This window comes from Coffea arabica, chromosome 3e (assembly GCF_036785885.1).
Source record: "Coffea arabica cultivar ET-39 chromosome 3e, Coffea Arabica ET-39 HiFi, whole genome shotgun sequence".
NCBI classification, from domain to species: Eukaryota; Viridiplantae; Streptophyta; class Magnoliopsida; order Gentianales; family Rubiaceae; genus Coffea; species Coffea arabica.
In genome coordinates, this window is record NC_092315.1 from 40182436 (window position 1) to 40188970 (window position 6535).

The following is a 6535-nucleotide window of genomic DNA, read 5'->3' on the forward strand; positions in this document are numbered from 1 at the left end:
CTAATGATGCTTAAGTGATGCTTAATAGTAGCTAAAGTGATGGATTATGTGAATTAATTCTTGATTTGAAGTGATTTGGTGAAGTTTTTATATTTATGAGGAATTTTCTGGTTTAATATGAATGAGATGTTGTGGTCATCTATGATGGCTGTTAATGAGTGGAAATGACTCATGTGGGTGTGAATTGGTGATAATAGCAACCAATTTTGGGTTTGGAAGAAATTCTGGAAAATTAGGGTTCTTGAAGCTACATTCTGTCCGAAATTTTAGGTCATAGATAGAGGCCGAATTGGACTTTTCTCAAAACATGAAAGTTGTAGGGAATGACATTTTAGAGGTGTCTACAAAATTTCAGGTCATTTGGATTAGTGTAGAGTGAGATATGTCGTTTTTTCTGTTGCTGTTCTGGGTGATCAGAAAGTGCGAACTGTGATTGTAATCGTCTATTTTGACTGGAATTGCTTTGGATTTGGATGTTGGTGTCTTCTGATGAAATGTATCTTGATGTCTTAGCTATCATATGCCTTTGGAATCAATGCATTTGGACCTGTGTATACTGAGTTGGACGAATTACAGCATTGTGTGATTTGGGAACCTGCAATTACGGTTCTGGGTTGGTTTTCTGCCTTTTTGACCTAGTTGTGTTAGGATTTGGACTGAGTGACCTTCTACATTGTTGTAGCCCTGGTTCTTAGCTTCGAAACGGTGGGTCTTGGACCTCCATCCGATACTCATAGTACCTTTTGTGCTATTACCGCAAAAGGACGTCAAAACTGTTTTTCTAGTTTTGAGCTTAACTTTCATTTTCGGACTTTTCCCTAGCTTGACTTGTACGAGTACTACTTGGAGCTTGCTGAATGGCTATTGGATGAACTTGTTGTTGTGTGTGTACCTTTGGGACTGGCTGAAGAAATAATGAAGCCATGACGGCTGGAAAAGTAAGCAAATTCAGGGGAAGTGCTGTCCGAACTTTGAAAGGACTTGATTGCTTTGCGTTTGTGCTTTAGGGCTTGGACTTGAGTGAAGTAATGCAATATGATGGATGGTTTCAGAGCCGTGGAGGTGAGTGACCCTAAACTATTTCCAAAGTACTTGTGAAATGTTTCTTGCATTATGTACACGATTGCATCTCATGCGTGCTTGCATGTGAATTCATGACATGATTTGGCTTCAATGAGTTCTGGGAAAGTCTTGTGCTGGACACCAACGTCTCCACCATTTTCGTGAGTTCGTGACATGACGGAGCAAATGGCTCCGGAGCTCAAAAAGGGGCTCTCTCTCTCTGTTCGTGTGTTATGATGTATTTGAGCGTTGGTGTTCAAGTGCTATGATTTCACCGGCTCACGAGAGCACTAAACGGACATTTGATCTCTGAATCATGACATCATCGAAATGATCGAAATGCAACATTGTGAAATATATTTGTTTAATGATTTTACTGGTTACTCGCTGAGCTTCTAGCTCACCCCAAAACGATTTTATTCCCCTCCACAGGGCTCAAGGCGAAGGAAGGGCGAGTAGTACTTATTCATGTGGCTGGATGGCATATATCTTGTACAGTTTGGATTTGGAATCATTTGATGTATAGTTGAAAATTTAGTTTCCGCTTCGCTTATGACATGTAATTATTGAAGAACATGTTGTAATATTTGAGATTTATATTGTAATTCATTTGAGGACTGTAGTGAACGACTGAGTCTCGGCGAGAGCTGGGCAGGCGGCCCGCCGAACCCTCTGGTTCGCCTTAGGGGGAGGTGGGGCTGTCACAGTTGGTATCAGAGCTTAGGCTTCAGATCTCTGTAGTGTATCCTAGGCTTGAAGTTTAGGATGCCGGACTGTGGGTTTGATTTGACTCTTGAGAGATTTTTGCGGGATGTCTTGACTTGATTGGTACAAGTGGGAATGTCGAGGACGACATTCTTTTAAGGAGGGGAGATTGTGACGCCCCGAAAAGTATAAGTGTGAGAACCCGAAAATTTTCTAATTTTCTAGGGTTTAGTTTTTTTAATCGCCCGCCTTTTCTACATTTTCTTTATTAGAAAAATTCCCCAGATAAAGTTTATGAGCAAATATAGTTTTCAAATGATTTTTCTAGTATCGGTTAGTTTTTGAGAAATTAAAAGCGTATTTTGGACGTGGGACCCGCTAGTGCGGTAAATGCATTATATTTTTGACAACTTGTTGGAATTTTGTATTAAGTGATATTAGTTTACAATGTGTTAAGATATTTGTCTTGGAGAGACAAAAAGATAAGTTTTAAACCTAAAGGTGACAAGTGTCACCATTGTATTGGAAATAGCTTAAGAGTTACTATTCACTTTTTTTTGACTTTTGACCCATTTGAGTTAAATATCTTCAAAAATCACTAAAAATGCACCATTTCTTACCCTTGGATGGCCGGCCCTCTTAGCTCAAGAAGGAAGAAAGTTTCTTCAACATTTCAAGCTTCCAACTAGCTTAATCTTCCAAAATCAATCACATAAATTAGTTTTTACTCCATACAATCTTGCCTGTTTGTGTTAGTGGGGAGTTTGGTGAAGTTTTTGGAAGAGCTAAGGTGGTCTATAACTCCTTTTCTCTTGTTTCCTAGGTAAGTGATGGTTGAACATCCTACACACCTAATGATGCTTAAGTGATGCTTAATAGTAGCTAAAGTGATGGATTATGTGAATTAATTCTTGATTTGAAGTGATTTGGTGAAGTTTTTATATTTATGAGGAATTTTCTGGTTTAATATGAATGAGATGTTGTGGTCATCTATGATGGCTGTTAATGAGTGGAAATGACTCATGTGGGTGTGAATTGGTGATAATAGCAACCAATTTTGGGTTTGGAAGAAATTCTGGAAAATTAGGGTTCTTGAAGCTACATTCTGTCCGAAATTTTAGGTCATAGATAGAGGCCGAATTGGACTTTTCTCAAAACATGAAAGTTGTAGGGAATGACATTTTAGAGGTGTCTACAAAATTTCAGGTCATTTGGATTAGTGTAGAGTGAGATATGTCGTTTTTTCTGTTGCTGTTCTGGGTGATCAGAAAGTGCGAACTGTGATTGTAATCGTCTATTTTGACTGGAATTGCTTTGGATTTGGATGTTGGTGTCTTCTGATGAAATGTATCTTGATGTCTTAGCTATCATATGCCTTTGGAATCAATGCATTTGGACCTGTGTATACTGAGTTGGACGAATTACAGCATTGTGTGATTTGGGAACCTGCAATTACGGTTCTGGGTTGGTTTTCTGCCTTTTTGACCTAGTTGTGTTAGGATTTGGACTGAGTGACCTTCTACATTGTTGTAGCCCTGGTTCTTAGCTTCGAAACGGTGGGTCTTGGACCTCCATCCGATACTCATAGTACCTTTTGTGCCATTACCGCAAAAGGACGTCAAAACTGTTTTTCTAGTTTTGAGCTTAACTTTCATTTTCGGACTTTTCCCTAGCTTGACTTGTACGAGTACTACTTGGAGCTTGCTGAATGGCTATTGGATGAACTTGTTGTTGTGTGTGTACCTTTGGGACTGGCTGAAGAAATAATGAAGCCATGACGGCTGGAAAAGTAAGCAAATTCAGGGGAAGTGCTGTCCGAACTTTGAAAGGACTTGATTGCTTTGCGTTTGTGCTTTAGGGCTTGGACTTGAGTGAAGTAATGCAATATGATGGATGGTTTCAGAGCCGTGGAGGTGAGTGACCCTAAACTATTTCCAAAGTACTTGTGAAATGTTTCTTGCATTATGTACACGATTGCATCTCATGCGTGCTTGCATGTGAATTCATGACATGATTTGGCTTCAATGAGTTCTGGGAAAGTCTTGTGCTGGACACCAACGTCTCCACCATTTTCGTGAGTTCGTGACATGACGGAGCAAATGGCTCCGGAGCTCAAAAAGGGGCTCTCTCTCTCTGTTCGTGTGTTATGATGTATTTGAGCGTTGGTGTTCAAGTGCTATGATTTCACCGGCTCACGAGAGCACTAAACGGACATTTGATCTCTGAATCATGACATCATCGAAATGATCGAAATGCAACATTGTGAAATATATTTGTTTAATGATTTTACTGGTTACTCGCTGAGCTTCTAGCTCACCCCAAAACGATTTTATTCCCCTCCACAGGGCTCAAGGCGAAGGAAGGGCGAGTAGTACTTATTCATGTGGCTGGATGGCATATATCTTGTACAGTTTGGATTTGGAATCATTTGATGTATAGTTGAAAATTTAGTTTCCGCTTCGCTTATGACATGTAATTATTGAAGAACATGTTGTAATATTTGAGATTTATATTGTAATTCATTTGAGGACTGTAGTGAACGACTGAGTCTCGGCGAGAGCTGGGCAGGCGGCCCGCCGAACCCTCTGGTTCGCCTTAGGGGGAGGTGGGGCTGTCACAGTTGGTATCAGAGCTTAGGCTTCAGATCTCTGTAGTGTATCCTAGGCTTGAAGTTTAGGATGCCGGACTGTGGGTTTGATTTGACTCTTGAGAGATTTTTGCGGGATGTCTTGACTTGATTGGTACAAGTGGGAATGTCGAGGACGACATTCTTTTAAGGAGGGGAGATTGTGACGCCCCGAAAAGTATAAGTGTGAGAACCCGAAAATTTTCTAATTTTCTAGGGTTTAGTTTTTTTAATCGCCCGCCTTTTCTACATTTTCTTTATTAGAAAAATTCCCCAGATAAAGTTTATGAGCAAATATAGTTTTCAAATGATTTTTCTAGTATCGGTTAGTTTTTGAGAAATTAAAAGCGTATTTTGGACGTGGGACCCGCTAGTGCGGTAAATGCATTATATTTTTGACAACTTGTTGGAATTTTGTATTAAGTGATATTAGTTTACAATGTGTTAAGATATTTGTCTTGGAGAGACAAAAAGATAAGTTTTAAACCTAAAGGTGACAAGTGTCACCATTGTATTGGAAATAGCTTAAGAGTTACTATTCACTTTTTTTTGACTTTTGACCCATTTGAGTTAAATATCTTCAAAAATCACTAAAAATGCACCATTTCTTACCCTTGGATGGCCGGCCCTCTTAGCTCAAGAAGGAAGAAAGTTTCTTCAACATTTCAAGCTTCCAACTAGCTTAATCTTCCAAAATCAATCACATAAATTAGTTTTTACTCCATACAATCTTGCCTGTTTGTGTTAGTGGGGAGTTTGGTGAAGTTTTTGGAAGAGCTAAGGTGGTCTATAACTCCTTTTCTCTTGTTTCCTAGGTAAGTGATGGTTGAACATCCTACACACCTAATGATGCTTAAGTGATGCTTAATAGTAGCTAAAGTGATGGATTATGTGAATTAATTCTTGATTTGAAGTGATTTGGTGAAGTTTTTATATTTATGAGGAATTTTCTGGTTTAATATGAATGAGATGTTGTGGTCATCTATGATGGCTGTTAATGAGTGGAAATGACTCATGTGGGTGTGAATTGGTGATAATAGCAACCAATTTTGGGTTTGGAAGAAATTCTGGAAAATTAGGGTTCTTGAAGCTACATTCTGTCCGAAATTTTAGGTCATAGATAGAGGCCGAATTGGACTTTTCTCAAAACATGAAAGTTGTAGGGAATGACATTTTAGAGGTGTCTACAAAATTTCAGGTCATTTGGATTAGTGTAGAGTGAGATATGTCGTTTTTTCTGTTGCTGTTCTGGGTGATCAGAAAGTGCGAACTGTGATTGTAATCGTCTATTTTGACTGGAATTGCTTTGGATTTGGATGTTGGTGTCTTCTGATGAAATGTATCTTGATGTCTTAGCTATCATATGCCTTTGGAATCAATGCATTTGGACCTGTGTATACTGAGTTGGACGAATTACAGCATTGTGTGATTTGGGAACCTGCAATTACGGTTCTGGGTTGGTTTTCTGCCTTTTTGACCTAGTTGTGTTAGGATTTGGACTGAGTGACCTTCTACATTGTTGTAGCCCTGGTTCTTAGCTTCGAAACGGTGGGTCTTGGACCTCCATCCGATACTCATAGTACCTTTTGTGCCATTACCGCAAAAGGACGTCAAAACTGTTTTTCTAGTTTTGAGCTTAACTTTCATTTTCGGACTTTTCCCTAGCTTGACTTGTACGAGTACTACTTGGAGCTTGCTGAATGGCTATTGGATGAACTTGTTGTTGTGTGTGTACCTTTGGGACTGGCTGAAGAAATAATGAAGCCATGACGGCTGGAAAAGTAAGCAAATTCAGGGGAAGTGCTGTCCGAACTTTGAAAGGACTTGATTGCTTTGCGTTTGTGCTTTAGGGCTTGGACTTGAGTGAAGTAATGCAATATGATGGATGGTTTCAGAGCCGTGGAGGTGAGTGACCCTAAACTATTTCCAAAGTACTTGTGAAATGTTTCTTGCATTATGTACACGATTGCATCTCATGCGTGCTTGCATGTGAATTCATGACATGATTTGGCTTCAATGAGTTCTGGGAAAGTCTTGTGCTGGACACCAACGTCTCCACCATTTTCGTGAGTTCGTGACATGACGGAGCAAATGGCTCCGGAGCTCAAAAAGGGGCTCTCTCTCTCTGTTCGTGTGTTATGA